The sequence below is a fragment of the Salvia miltiorrhiza genome, chromosome 4, assembly GCF_028751815.1.
Source record: "Salvia miltiorrhiza cultivar Shanhuang (shh) chromosome 4, IMPLAD_Smil_shh, whole genome shotgun sequence".
NCBI classification, from domain to species: domain Eukaryota; kingdom Viridiplantae; phylum Streptophyta; class Magnoliopsida; order Lamiales; family Lamiaceae; genus Salvia; species Salvia miltiorrhiza.
Window position 1 is genome coordinate 15,681,832 of NC_080390.1, and position 16,873 is coordinate 15,698,704.

Consider the following 16,873-nt stretch of genomic DNA (forward strand, 5'->3'; position numbering starts at 1 on the left):
TTGTGAAGGGGGGTGTCTTATTTTGATAAGTGCATGTGCATGCTTCTGATTAGGCGATTGGTCCTCTGTTCTTAGCTTGTTCTTGGATGCTTGCTAATTGTTATGAATGTGTGGAAGAGATGGTTTTTGATGTGAATTTCGGGTTAGTGTTGAATGGTGGTTATTCTGGTTTTGCTTTTGATATATGTTTCTTGTTTGTGCAAAGAAGTATGAGTTTTGTTGCAACACAGTTGTAAGTAAGTAAAACGTGATTTGTCTGGTAGATGCTAGAGGGAGTGTTGTCATTGTGATTGCCTACGATTGTATTCTTATATGTGAAATGTTTGAATGCTGGAAGTATTGACAACTCTGAAAATCTGGCCAGCTCTGAAAATCGTGGCAGCTTTGAGACTCTGCTCCCCTGGTTTAACTATGAGCATGAGAAACCACGTGAGAAGACTTTGGATTACATCCAAATGGTTTTATTTCATGAATTATGGCTCAACTGTCGAAATCTAAGTGATTAAGCACACAAAGTGTGAGAAAGGAAAAGTTGTGAAATGGAGATACTGATTATAAAGGCGATCACATTAGGGAATTCACTTCTAGCGGAGAATTGGGTCTGATCGAATTATTTGCATTACTGTTGTGTTGCTTCTTAAACTTTAAGTTACTTGCATGATCTGAGAGATATGTGTTGATTGAAAAAAATTGAATTGACTTGTTGAATGTTTGGATGGAAATAATCATCGTGGAATGATCTCTTCCTTAGATTCATCCTGATTTTGCTTGAGGATAAGCAAAAGGCTAAGTGTGGGGGGGGGTTGATTTATGCCTAATTGTTCTTAATTTGGGGGTTTGATTGTGCTAAATTTGAGTTAAATATTCTGGAATTTGGTGCATATATGAGTCTGTTTGATGTGTTGTAGGAGATTTTGATAAAATGGGAGAAAGAATGATATTTTGGGGATTTTGTTCAGAAAATGCATATTTGGGCTCAAAGTGGTGCCATACTCTGCTGCCTTGCCAGCGCTGACAAGACCGTCAGCGATGTCATTCAGTCAGAGCTGAAATCCATAGCAGAGTAAATTTTTAGAGTCAGAGCTCAACTTCGCCAGAGTTGACCAAGGTGCCAGAGCTGACAATCCATATCTAGAGCTGATCCCACGCCAGAGCTGACAATACTCCCCAGAGCGGTCAAGGCAGCCAGAGCTGACCAAAGTCGACAGAGCTGAATTCCAAAGCTGACCAAGCTACATCTCCATAGTAGACTACATCTCCAGAGCAGACTATATCTACAGAGCAGAGTACATCTCCAGAGCAGACTACAATTCTACAGAGCTGACTTCGTGTCCCGAGCTGACAGTTGCACGCACAGTTGTCAGCGCTGGTAATCACGCGCAAGGCTGCCAGCACTGCTCCAGAGCTGGCAAACTCTCGCCAGCACTGCTGTTACTTGCCGAGCACTCTTTCCAACCTGAAGTTTTCTTTGCTGTCATGACTTTATCTTTTAAGCCCAGTTTTGATGGGCCGTTCTTGATGGTTTTTAGGGTTGATGAAAGGTAATCTATATAAAGGGCTTAATGTTCATCATGAGAATTATCCTTCAGCCTTCGGACCAGGATAACTTCTACCTTAGGCATCAAAACACTTTACAGTTTTCTCGTTTTCATAGTTTTTAAGATTAGCGTAGTTTTTGTTCTAAGTTAGCGTTCAATTCAGTTTGGTATAGTTTATTGTTTCGAGTTGTAATCAATTCAGCGTCATCTTTCAGTCGGCACGGATCTCTGTCCTCTTTAATGGGGAGCAGCATGGGTGCTTTAGCTGCTCCCGTGGGGTTCGGCAGGGTGATCATTTATCCCTGGTTTTGTTTGGTTTGGCTGAGGAGGTTTTGACCCGCCTTCTTTTGGATGCTGCGGATAGGGGCTTCATCGCCCGTATGCGGATGTCCCATTCGTTGCTTTTCCCTTCCCATCTCCTGTATGCCGATGATGTTGTTTTATTTTGTAAAGCTGACAGACGCAGTTGCAGGATGATAAAGTCTATTCTCCAGATTTATGCTAACGTCTCTGGTCAATTCTGCAATAAAGCCAAGTCCACGGTTTATTTTGGCAAAGGGGTCCCCCTTCAGTTGCGTCGCCGACTTCAGAGGGATTTGGGCTTCTCCTCTGGTTCCCTGCCTTTTATCTATTTGGGGGTACCTGTCTTCGCAGGCCGAGCCTCTTCTGCTCGACTGGCTTGCATTCGGGATCGCATTATTGCTCACTTTCCTAAGTGGCAAGGCATGCATCTGTCTATGGCGGGTCGTATTTGTCTGGTCACCTCAGTCATTCAGAGCGCGGCTGTTCATAGCATGTTGATTTACAAGTGACTGGCTAAGCTGCTGCATGACCTGGATCGTGCTTGTCGGTCCTTTATTTGGACGGGCAACACCACATCCAAGCCACAGTCTTCGGTGGCTTGGAATAGAGTCTGTGCTCCTAAGGCCCAGGGTGGGTTGAACGTTAAGTCTTTCTCTCACATAAGTCAGAGCTTCATGCTTAGGTTGGGGTGGTTGTTGATCACTTCGGATTCCTTGGGTTTTCAGTTGTTCCGGCAACGTTATTTGGATTCCTATTTGCGGCCTCATTCTCCTTGGTTTTCTTCTACGATTTGGCTGGGTTCGCGGGATTCTATCCGCTCTTTGGTCAGTGACACGCATTACTCTATTGGCTCTGGCTCTTCTATTCTGTTCTGGATGGATAGCTGGCTTGGCTACCGGCTGGTTGACAGGATTGGGATCCCGGCCGTCGATTATCAGTTTCTCATGCAGCCTATCTCGGACTATTATTTTGATGACACTTGGCACTTCACTCTGGACTTCTTGCAGGCTTTTCCAGACATTGCTGTTGACATCGTATCTGTTCCTATTGGTGGTGGGGAGGATCGCCGGGCTTGGACTCATTCTCATTTTGGAGATGTCTCCTCTGCGCTTGCCATGGATCATGTTCGTCCTAGTTACCCGGCTGTGGATTGAGGCAAGTGGATTTGGGCTCCGTTTATTCCAGTGCGCCGGTCCATTATGACTTGGCGCGTTATTCTGGGCAGGCTCTCTACGGCCAGTTCTATGCGTCGCTCTGGTTACATTGGTCTGGGTTGGTGTCCTCTTTGCAGGAATGCGAGCGAGGATATCAGTCATCTATTTTGGGAGTGTGCTATTGCTAGACAGGTTTGGGGCTCACTCTTCACTTGGTTTGGGGTGGATGGTTCGTCGATCCAGGAGATTGGGAGTTTGATCATTTGGGCTATAAAAAGGCCTGTAAGCAAGCAGGTGAACAATCTCTGGCGGGTTGGTGTTATGTCTGCCATTTGGAGCCTCTGGAATCTCAGGAACAGAGCTATTTTTGACGAGGCTCCGGTTTCTATTGTGGCTCTGGCTATTCAGGTCAAAGCCTTCATCCTGGAAGCCTCACGTTTTAGTTTGGAGGAGATGGGTAATTTTGTTGAGGAGCTGCTTATTCTGCATGGTCTTGGGGTACCGGGTACACCCCGTCGCCCTACTTCTTACATTTATGTGTTCTGGCTTCGTCCTCCTCATCCGTGGTGGAAGATTAATATTGATGGCTCGGTTCATGGCTCTCCTCCCCTTATTCATGCTGGAGGGGTTTTTTGGGATTCCTTATCTGTTTTGGGTTGCTTCAATTTCTCTGCTGGCCGTGGCTGGGCGTTTGAGGCGGAGCTTCTTACCCTCATCATTGCTTTAGAGCAGATTGTGGTGCAGGGTTGGGATTATCTGTGGATTGAGACGGACTGCACTTACATGGTCGATCTCTTCCGTTCGCGTTTCCACATGGTTCCTTGGAGGTTCTTCAGCCGTTGGCGGAAGGTACTTTCTTCCATTGCTGAGCTCCATATTATTATCACTCACATTTACAGGGAAGGGAATCGTGTTGCTGACTTCATGGCCTCTTCGATGGAGGAGGAAGGTTTCTGGCCCTTTGCGATTCCAGATATCCTCCAGCTGGTTAGCGATGACAGGAGACTCCTACCTTATGTTCGTATTATCATTTAAGGGAGTTGTGTTTTCCAGGGAAGTTTCTGTCCGTTTCTTGGTTTTTGGTTTGTTTTCTTTTGGTTTGTGGGTGGTCTCCTGGGTCCGCTAGCTTTGGGTGATTGCCCCTTCTTCACGTGTTTCCGAGCCTCTCTCGTTCCTTTGGTTTAGTGTTGGCTCCCTGTGGCTCTGGCTTGTGTTTGGTTCAGGTGGTTGGCCTGGTCCTTTTGTCCTGCGATTCTTGGGTTGTGTAAGGAGTCTAAGGTTTTGGTGGCAACATCTTGATAAGCTTTCCATGAAGTGATTTGTCTGGTAGATGCTAGCAGAAGTGTCTTATTTGCAATAGGCTTAATATCTCTGGTTTGTATGGTTTGATTGGTCTTTGAGCTCATGGTCTCTGCTCCTCTGATGGTCTTCCCATTATGAGCATGGGAAACCTCGCGGGAAGTCTTTGATTACCCCAATTACTTCATCCCGTGAAGATGGCCTTCAAAGTGAAGTTTCTAATCAATTTTTTAAAGAAATGAGATTTATAAAAGTAATTGCATTAGGAGACTCACTGTTAGTGGAGAATTGGGTCTGACCGGATGTTGGATTTGTATACTGAAAGCAAGGACGTTTTATGCTTGTATACAATGTTTCCTAAGTTCACTATCCAATCTCCTATCTGATTGTGTTCATGATTGCATATGTATGTTCTCTATCTCTATACAAGTAGATTATATGGTGTGTTGTAGATCACAGAAGACCATATAATTGAATTAACCTTAAGAGATATAATATAATCACAGCCGAAATAACTCTAGGACAAGTTATTGGTTTAGGCTGCGGTATAGATGGAAGTAGTTTGTCTTGACTACTTATCTATACTGGTACGTCATACGTATTGATAGGACCACAGTGAGATATATTCTTCTATCTGACTTAAGTGAAGAATTAGAGATCTCGGTGACTTATAAGATCTTAATACTAATAAGATGTCAGATATATATGTTGATTCGTTTATCACTTTGACTTACTATGAGCGAGAGTTATATAGTAACTTGAGTACTCTGTATCTTGGGTGATAGCGGTTAATATATGATATCTGATTATCTGTATTAGTACTCGTATCCGATATAGGATAATGACATCCCCTTAAGGAGCTCAATAATGTTTATTGCGCTAAACCCTGCAGGTTGATTAAGTTCAGGCGCAATAATAAGGTTTGAGTGGTACTGCTTAAGGATTACAAAAGAGATTAATTAATTAAGGCTGTCAGAGCTATAATTAATTAATGGATGTCGGAGATTTTAAATACGAGGATTTAATAAGTCTAAATACAAGCCCCGACTCATCACCGGCAATAAAGGGGTAAGTCAATATTGGTTCTCTAGTGGAATGAACTGATATTTATAAATTAATTATGGTCTGGGCTGACCATAGATAAATTAATTTATTTGAGGCCCATCTTTATTCCTTGTATCTGGTCTCTGGACTGGCCCAAAGTCTCCTAGCCCTAGAAGAAGAGAAAAACGCCTCCTACACTAATTCTGTGCCTCCTACATATTTATTATAAATACAGCTGTCAGCTCTCAGGAAAACACACTGATAAAATATTAGGGTTTTGAAGAGTTGTGTGGGGCGCAGGAAATCGTGTGGAGCATTCTCTCTTGGGACTTTCACTGTTCGTTGTCCATCCAACGGTGAAAGATGAGCGGGATACAGTTCAGAAGATCTGAGCTGGAGTCAGATTTTCGTAGGAAATCAAGTTCTGGCAGTCTCCGAAGAACAGCCATAACTTTCTCTACAGAACTCCGATTGAGGTGAAACAGGCGGCCACGGAAAGCTCTTTTCGAAGACGAAGAAGTCGTATTTCTGCACAAAATACAATTGGAGGTCGTTTGAGGGGTCAAACGGAGCGTTGAAGTTGGCTGACCTGTTCAGCGACAGATTGACGAATTCTTCTGAATTCTTCAGGTATTTCTGAACTCCAACGTGCAGCTGTTAAATTCATAGGAGCATGTTAGGATTAATCGTTGTATGATAAATTAATAATAATCCAAGAAACGATCATCGGGCAAAGCGGAACGTTAATTCAGTTTAATATTCCTTCACCGGATTCGTTGTTTTTATTGATGTTGCTTCTCTGTGCCTTGCTCTGCCCACTCCTCGAGGATGGCGGTTCTTGAGGGCTTGGGTCTAGTTTGAGATTGTTTGGTTGTTGAGCCTCTTGGGTCCCTTCGCTGTTCTGAAGGATGTGATGGGGTTTGTTTGACCGGGCTGGAAGGGTGTTCTTTCCTTGGCTGGCGATCCTGGGTGGGGTTTGTTCTGCCGCCTTTTGTTTGGTGTCTTTTGTGCTTTTGTTTGTTTGGCCTGTACTCTTTCGTGCTCCTTGGTTTGCAGGTGTTTGCGGGTCTGCTCTGGCTCTGGGATAGTTTGCTGCCCTGGCGAGCATGCTGGTCTGCTCTGGTTCTGCCATGCTAATGCTAACCTGCTATGGCATTGGCTCTGGGAGACGGGTGTTGGCTGCTCTTTGCTGCCCTGTTGTGGTCAGTGCTCTGTCTGCGTCTACTCTGGTTCTGGGGGACTTGGGTTGTCTGCTCTGATGCTTGCTGTACAATCGTGGTCTGCTCTGTCTGTGTCTGCTCTATCGCTGCAGCTCTGGTGCTGTCTGCTCTGGCACTTTTGCTCTTCTGTTTCTTGCTCTGGCTCTGCTCTGGAGCTTCCATGCTGATGCTGGTCTGCTATGGATCTGCCGAGCTATTGCTGGTCTGCTCTGGATCTGGGGAACGACCGTTGGCTGCTCTGGTTCTTGCTGCTCTGGCGAGGTCTGCTCTGGCTTTGACTGTCCTGCTCTGGCTCTGCCGCTCAGCTCTGGCGTTTGCTGCCCTGGCGTGGTCGGCTCTGGAGTTGCCTGCTTTGTCTGCGTTGCTCTGGCTCCGCATCTTTGGTGTTGGATGCTCTGGCACTTTTGTGCTCTGTCTCTGCTGCTCTGCTCTGCTGCTCTTCTCGGTGCAGCCTTGCCCGCAGGGGTGGCTTGCTCTTCCTTGTGTTGTTTTGGCTTTGCGTTCTTTGCTCCCTTTTTTGCAAGGGTTTAGTTGTTTTTTCCATTTTTTGGGCTTTCTTTTTTTAGGCCCATCTCCTTGTTTGCGCCTATGCTCTCAAGGTTTTTTCCAAACTTCTTTTTTCAATAAAATTTCTATTTCAGCAGCAAGTGACAGTGATTCGCTTCTCGCGATGATTTCGATATTTATTATTTACGTTAATTCTTTGCTTCTACTTGAATTATGTTTTGCTTTCAATTATGCAATTTCGTTTATGTCAGTTTAGATTAGAAGCTTTTAATTATAGTTGTTTAAATTCTTAGCGTAATAGCGTTTAAATTTGAGTAGAGACTTTACCGTTTAATTCTGCCTAGGGTTAGTAATTTATTTATGCTTAAGTATTTATGTTTCGCCTAGTTAATTCTGAGTTTAATTTCACGTTAAGTTTAATTTACAAGTGTTAGTTTAATTTTACAGTTTTCAAATGACAACCTTTACTGCCTTCGTTGTGATACAATTAGGAGCCCTGATAAATCTTCCTTGAGAGACGACTTGGGTTAGCTTACACGTTACAATAGATCTCGTCCTATTGCGAGTCAATCTAGCGTAGTGTTTAGGTTGAGTCATCTGCCATTCATATGCACACTTTAATCTCTGTCATTCACATGCACACTTAATAATTGTCCTGCCATTTCACATGCATCCAAATGTCTCAACAACGATAAATGAATGGTTCACATGCACATGTCAAACAACTTAAATTAAATTTTATCACTGCATTTATTTTTCTATATAACATACCTCATATCCAGTACCTAACTCATTCTAAAGCCAAAATGTCTTCTTCATCTTCATCTTCATCTTCAGATAAATGGGAAGAACGACGTTATCAACAAAATCGTCAAATTGATCGCATTATTGACGATATGCTCATAAACAATCCCAATCTTATTTTAGGAACTTCTTCTTCCACCACTAAAAAAAAGGTATTGTGATAGGGAATGTGAAGTTGGTGAGCAATGTGTGATGAGTGATTATTTTGTCCCTAATCCAACGTATACTTCGGAGCTCTTCCGGCGTAGTTTTCGCATGCAAAAATCATTGTTCCTTCGTATAGTAGATGTTGTTACTGCTAACGATGAATATTTTCAATAGAGACCCGATTGCACGGATAGGCAAGGCCTTTCACCACTACAAAAATGCACTGGAGCTATGAGGGTGTTGGCTTATGGAACCGCAACCGATGTCGTTGATGAATACTTATGAATGAGTTCAACAGTCACGAGGGATGCTGACATTCATTTCGTAGAAGGTATCATTTCTTGCTTTGGTGACACATACCTTAGAAAGCCAAATCAACAAGATTTGCAAAGACTACTCTATGTTAGGGAACAACGTGGTTTCCCCGGCATGATTGGAAGTATTGATTGCATGCATTGGGAATGGAAGAACTGTCCTACTGCCTGGGCTGGTCAATATGCAGGAAGAAGTGGAAAACCAACAATCATTTTGGAAGCCGTTGCATCATATGATTTATGGATATGGCATGCGTTCTTTGGAACTTCAGGTTCGTGCAATGATATCAATGTACTTCATCGATCTCCCGTTTTTAGTGATATTTTAGAAGGTAGAGCACCTAAGATAAGTTATGTGGTCAATGGTCGTCAAAATGATAGAGCTTATTATCTCACTGATGGCATATATCCCTCTTGGACTGCATTTGTCAAATTTCAAGTCCAGTGCTCCGAAAGCACAAGTTGTTCGCTCAACACCAAGAGGCTGTAAGAAAAGATGCCGAGAGAGCCTTCGAAGTTCTACAAGCTCGATTTGCATTTATTCGACGTCCTTATCTCATTTGGGATAGGATTTTGATGGGAAAAATTATGATGGCTTGTATCATCATGCACAATATGATAGTGGAAGATGAACGAGATACATACCAAAACTATTATGATCCCACAGAATTTTTGATGGATTTACCTGCAAATGAAGATGTATCTATTCACTACTCAATCGATAGAATTGCAAGTTTATCTAATTACATGATCAACAGGGATCGACTTCGCAATCGTGAAGCTCACAAAGCTCTTCAGAAGGACTTAATTGAGCATATATGGGCAAAATTCGGCACGACTAATTGAATATGTAATTTGCATCTATTGTACTTGTAATTTTAATTTCCTATATGTATTTGTAATTTATTTTATGTATTTCTAATTTTGTTTTACTCGTGTAATTTTTGTTATATGATCAAGTAAATTTTAAATTTTTTTATATTTTTTTCTCTATTATTTTAATTTTTAAAATATATTTAAAAATTATTGTGACTAATATAAGAATAAAAATAAAATAAAATAAAAAAGATATTTAGGTCATGTGAATCTCACTAATAGGAGTAGATTTAAGATAAAGGTTGGGTTGTGTATGTGGAAGAGAGAGAAATGAATATTTTAATTGAAGGTTGGGTTGAGGGAAAGTCACTGATGGGGATAGAAATGAATATTACCGTTAAACTAAGCAAAATCAGTTCCTTGGCACCTGATAAGCCAAGTGGTTGTTGTTTAGTACCAGTACACTAAACAGTTCGGTCCCTTGGCACCTGGTAAGCCAAGTGGTTCTTGTTTAGTACCAGAAAACTAAACTAGGTGGTTACCTTGGTACCGTTTAAACCAAGATGGAGTTCAGATTAAAGGTTCTGGCTCCAATTACCATAGCATTAGCTGATTTGACACGACAGTGTCAGGGCTTGCTAAGTCTTTAATCCAATTCAGGGTGGATTAGTAGGTTTGTTGTGCACTAAGCATAAGCCCAGAGTGTTTGTCAGACAAATAATCTGGTTGTGGATGTATGAGAGATGTCTCCGAACCACGTTAAAAATTCTTGTGTTCTTTATCTGCTTTCAATTTTTTCTTACTTGTGCCAAATTGTTTTCCACTAAACTGGATTAATTGAAAAGTGTAACTAAGAATTTTACAAGTGACAAACCTCTTCTAAAGGCTATTCGCATTAAGTTTAAATTTCGCTGTTGAGTTATTAATCCTACTTACGACTGATAGTCAGAGAGATTAATAACTCTACTCTGTTTTACAAACTAGATTGAAGCCTTACTTGGATATCAGTTAAGCCCAGTGCTCGACTGATGTCACTTCACTGAAGTATCTTCAGTATCAGTCTACAATCTATTTCGAACTGAAATTTGGTTAAGTTTGTTTTGATTGCGAAAAATAGCCCACAGGTGTATTTTCCCTCCCCCCTCGCATACACCTGTCAGTCAATCCTCCGGCACTCCAACAATGGTGTAGTATATTGAACATGTATATTGAACATGTTCATTGTTTCAATGAACGTTGCATATGAATCTGATGAACATGGTGTAGTATATTAAACATTCAATAAGTTGATACTTACCTAGAGAATCCATGCCGGGTATTAAAAGTATAAATTATACTTTAATGAAAAACTAAAGGAATCTGTAGCAAAAACGTTATTTTTTTCATGAAAATTTGAGAAATATGTTGAACGGCGCATAAATACGATGTTCATTGAAATTAAGGTTATGTTCACTATACGATGTTCATTGAACCTGTATTGAACATATGAAAATTTGTAAACAGAAACTATTATTCATTGAAATTAAGATTATGTTCAAAGAAGCAAGAACGGACCGAGATATTCTCTGAATGCGTTATTGACGATCTAACGTATCTCAATTAAAATATTCCATAAATAAAAGATTTGATTGGCGTATAATTGCTCAACTAAACGGATATGCACAAGATTAAATAACAATCATAACCTTTATTATATAAAATAAACGAAAAAACACAATAATTAATGGACGAATGATTACCGTTAGATTAAGCAAAATCGACGCATAGGATTTGGTGCACGATCTGGTGCGTTTATTCTATCAATCCTATGGCTGATATTGTATCTGGAGGGTGATTTTTTTTTGCAGGGTTCGAATCTTGGAGGGAGCAGAATATTTTAAATTTTGTTATTCATCAGTATATACGACCCTGTTCATCAGTATATATGTCTTATTCATTACGAATTTTTTAAATTTTATTTTTCATCAGTATATACATCTTGTTCATTAGATATACGTTTTGTTCATTAGTATTATATGTCTTATTCATTGTACTCATGTTACACGAAAAATAGGGGGTCTCACTGGAGCGCGCTCCTATATATATATATATATATATATATATAGGGAGAGGTTCAGGAAAGAACCATAAATAAAAGAAGACCGGAGAACCATTTTCAGCCATTCGATCATCAAGATCTACGGTGGATGCATCATCTTGTTGGATGAATGCAGATCCTGGGTTCGAATCCTGAAGGAAGCATTTTTTTTTATTTTTTTGAGTGCATTAATTTTAACAGCGGATGCATTAATTTTTACAGTGAATGCATTAGATTTGATGGTTCTCCCGTTCTCACAAATAATGTAGTTCTCTCTAGAACCACACCCTATATATATATATATATATATATATATATATATATATATATATATATATATATATATATATATATAGGGGCTAAAATAAGAGCATTTATTAAAAATATAAAATAAGAATCATTTTCAGCCCTTAGATCATCAAGATCTACGGTTGATTCGTAATCATGTTTGATGGATTTATGGTCCTGAGTTCGAATCCCAAAGGTAGGAAAAATTTATTTTTCACAATTCATACCTTTATACAACGAATTCATACGTGTTCTACATAAAAGTCATACATTAAAAATTGCTCTTATTTCTTATTTTAAGATGTGCTCTCACGGTAGCCCACCCCAATATATATATATATATATATATATATATATAGGGTTGGGTTACGGTAGTATCCAAGCTTATAATAAATCCGTAGATCAAAATCTAGACCACACATTTATGACATGTGGCGCATCAAGATGGTGACACGTGGCAAGGCATTTCAAGGCAAAATCTGGAGAGGGTAAAATTGGAATGTAATTTTTGAAATTAAAAAAAAAATAGATTTTCTCATAATAGGTATATTTTAGATGCATAAAGTTTCATACGAGAATGCATGAACTTTCATATAAAAATGCATAAAGTTTCATATAAAAATGCATATGATTTCACCCCACCCCCCACACCCCTGAACCCCACCCCACCCCACCCCAGAACCCCACCCCCACCCACCCCCTCACCCCCCCCCAAAAAAAAATTATTTTTTTAAAAACTGATTTTCTGACCACTGACCCACCCCTACCCCCACCCCCCCACCAAATTTTTTTTTATTATTATTATTTTATTTTCTCAAAAACTGATTTTCTGACCACTGACTCCCCATCCCCCAATTTTTTTTTTTTTTTTTGAAAAACTGATTTTTACATGCATAAAAAATTACATGTTTTACATGCATATACTTTCGCACAGAAATGCATATACTTTCACACAAAAATGCATATACTTTCACACAAAAATGCATTACATTTTTTGAAAAAATATAATTTTTTTTGGGCTAGAGGGTGGGTGGGGGGTTAGCGGTCACAAAATCAGTTTAAAAAAAAAATTGGGTGGGGGGGTGGGGCAGGGGTGGGGTGGCGAAAATACCAGATTTATTAAAATGAAATGCATTTTTTGTATAATTTAATGCATTTTTATGTAAAATCTTTATGCACTTTTGTTTGATTTTATATGCATGTGAAACATGACTATTTTGGGGGGTGGTAATGGGGAGGGTTGGGGGGTGGTGCGGGGTGGGGTGGTGAAAATACAAAAACTGTAAAAATCAAATGCATTTTTCTGTTCAAAGTTATGCATTTCATGTCAAAACTTATCTTCGTGGGAAACTATATGCATCTAAAATATATCTATTTTGAGAAAATCTAAAAAATATATATATATATTTTTTAATTATTAAATCCGAAAATTACATTCCAATTTTACCCCTCTCCATATTTTGCCTTGAAATGCTTGGAAACTCCTTGCCACGTGTCACCATCTTGATGCGCCACATGTCATAAATGTGTGGTCTAGATTTGGATCTACGGATCTATTATAAGCATAGAGATCTACATGATCCCATTCCTATATATATATATATATAGGGCGGTTATTCAATAAACCACCCTTATTTTAAGAATTACGAACCAGCAAAAAATGCATGAATTTTATGTATAACACGCATGAATAAACTGTATAAAGGCATGAATTGCGAAAAATAATTTTTTGCTACCTTTGGGATTCGAACTCAGGACCATGAATTTATCCAACAAGGTGATGAATCAACCGTAGATCTTGATGATCTAAGGGCTGAAAATAGTTCCTAATTTATATTTTAAGAAGCGTTCTTAGGTTCAGGAAAGAACCATAAATAAAAAAAGAACGGAGAACCATTTTCAGCCATTCGATCATCAAGATCTACGGTGGATACATCATCTTGTTGGATGAATGCAGATCCTGGGTTCGAATCCTGAAGGGAGCAATTTTTTTTTATTTTTTTGAGTGCATTAATTTTAACAGCAAATGCATTAATTTTTACAGTGAATGCATTAGATTTGATGGTTCTCCCGTTCTCACAAATAATGTAGTTCTCTCTAGAACCACACCCTATATATATATATATATATATATATATATATATGGGATATATATGGGAGTGCTCCAATGAGACCCCCTATTTTTAGTGAGACCAGAGACACGATCTCGTGCGTTTATTTCATCAATTCTATGGCTGATATTTTATCTAGAGGGATAATTTTTTTTTTTCTCAACGTTCGAATCCTGGAGGGAGCGAAATATTTAAATTTCGTTATTCATCAGTATATACTGCATTATTCATCGGTATATACTGCATTGTTCATCAGTTTATATGTCTTATTCATTACCAATTTTTTAAATTTCGTTATTCATCAGTATATGCCTTATTCATTGTCCTCAGTGTCTCACGAAAAATAGGGGGTCTCACTGGAGCGTGCCCCTATGTATATATATATATATATATATATATATATATATATATATATAACAAACTAGGTTTTGAATATTTACATAATTTATTGATGATTCCGGTCATAATTCAAGAAATATAAGAAGAAAATAAGTCTATATAAGTATAGAAAAGATGAGTTTTTTCCCTCCATCTTTTCCCTCTCTTTTTCTCTTTCTTCTTCCACTAATTCTTTTACTATTTTTTTCTTTTTGTTTTTTATAATTTAATTCTTTTTTAAATATTGTCAAATTTGATTCATTAAAAAAAATACTCAATATGCATATTAAATTTAATATAATATAAAAATATTTTAAAATAAATTTAAAATGAATAAGTTATAAATTTTAAAAAATTTAAAATATTTTATTTTCTCTCTCTTCATCAAAATTTTACAACTTTTTATTTAATTTTGTGCATGGAAATATTTATTTATTTATAATGATGTGTAATACTATATAATAATATGTGTAATTTTGATTTTCATTATCAAATAATTTTTTAATAATTATTATTATCATTACACCTTATACAAAGTTGAAAATTTACATTTTCAAATTAAAGATTTTATTGGGTAATTGATGTGGATTATTAGATTTTATTTTTAGAAATATTTTGTATTTGTTTAATATTTATTTTATTTATTTTTATTTAAATATGTCATTTCATTTCGATATTCATCGTGCATCGCACGAATGAGCATACTAGTAATATACTATAAAAGAGTAGTTTTTTCCCCCTCCATGCATCCTTTTCCTATCTTTTTCTCTCTCTTTTACCACTAATTTTTTCACTATTTTTTTCCTGTTTGTTTTTCATATTTTAATTCTTTTATAAACTGATACGATCCTTGTCGGACCGTTCAAACGAACACGCTAGCGGAAGACTTGATAACGAATGATAGATTATGGAAGATCTCAAAACCTCTGAATCTACCCACGGAATGATTTAGGCGAATTGAATTCCCTAAACCCCAACGTGACGTTGACGCAGCAACTTGGGGACGATGAATGACACCCGATGAGGGTTGGTTGACTCGTTGTTACGTTGATAGATGAATTCTCTTGGAATATTAAGAGAAATTCAAAAACTCTCAAGAGAGAAATAAACTCACAGTTTTTTATAATATATATATATCGTTCAATTTTCGTGGGCTACATATCAGCCATATATATAGGCAAAAACTAAAGCTAGTCTTACAAGGAAACAACTTAAAACAAACCCTAATCTAATAAGGAAACAAATCCTTAGTCAAAACAAAGTATAAAACTCAAAACTGACTGAACTAAGGCCCAATTTCAGCCACCCTAATATAACCCACGAAAATAATAAAATAAAAACAAATAAAAGACTCGATTAAATCAGCCCACATATGCAACGTAAATTGGGCCTCCATGGCATGCATCATTCCCCTCCTCTTGAAAGGGATTTGTCCTAAAATTCAAGTCGTCAATTCAAATGTCGGGATCAAAAACCAGATCTTCGTTTCTTGCAAGAAATGACTGTTGGACTATAGTTTTTCTCCCTTGTCCATCATTCTTCTTCTTCGGCTCTAACTCTGACTTCTCTTGAACCTTGAACATGAAGGAGTTCTTGTTGAAAATATCGCCATGCTTCACTTCTCTTCCGAACAGCCATGGTTGCTCCAACCATTTATATGTAGCTTGCATCGGCGCTTCATCACAAAAGACTTCACTTTCATACTTGTCGATTTGAAACGGAACCTTCACCAACTTCATCAGCTTGGTATCTCCAATATCATTCATCCATTGCAGCTTAGGTTGCTTTAACAAGATCATCCCTAATTTATTTGAAACATCGCATCTGATTAGATTGATGTTATTTCGATGCTCCTTTTCAACGCTCTTAGCTTGCGTCAACGCCTTTGCTTCCAAAGTAGTTAGAGTAGATTCCACAAGCACTTCATCACGCGAATCCTTTAATTTTAGCAACTTAAGATTAAACTCATCATCTTTGACATCAACCTCTCTACCAACTTCCACCAACTCCTTTGGGTTCAGACATACCTCGTCTTTGATATCCACCACGACTTCTACTTCAACATTCATCTCCTTTGGATCAAACGGTGGCTTGTCTGGTTGATAGTGACAGTGTCTTCTAATTGTTGCGTTAGCAATGGCTTATTCTCATAGATCCAATTATCCCACTCCCCTCCAAGATACGATTTATGATGGTGTTTCTTTTGGATTGATGGAATATTTTGCAACTTGATATCCTCACGATCCCTTTCTCCGCCTCGCCTTTTCTTGCTGCCATAAACTTGTCGATAAGCATTCTCGAAGTCTTCCTCACAAGATTTTTCTTCTTTCATAAGACCCCTTCGAGGACACCTAATTGACTGAAGAAAATTCTGAGCCGATTTCTGTTGAGATTTCTCAATTCGATATAACCTCTCATGGAAAGGCTTAAACTCATTCTTTACAATTCTCCGCATCTCTTCCACCATATACATCAAATCGGCTCCAGTTATACCCAAGTCAGATTGAATCTAAACAGAGCTAAAAACTAATCTAACGAAAAAAAAATTGTGAAAACGATCTGATTATAAACAGATCTGATCTGATGTGATAGAAAAAAAAATTCAAAATAGAAAAAACCTAGTCGAATAGACTGGCTCTGATACCAAATGATACGATCCTTGCTAGACCGTTCAAACGAACACGCAAGCGGAAAACTTGATAATGAACGATAGATGAATGGAATCCCAAAACCTCTGAATCTAACCCACAGAATGATTTAGGCGAATTGAATTCCCTAAACCCCAACGTGACGTTGACGCAGCAACTCGGGGACGATGAATGACACCCGACGAGGGTTGGTTGACTCGTCGTTACGCCGATAGATGAATTCTC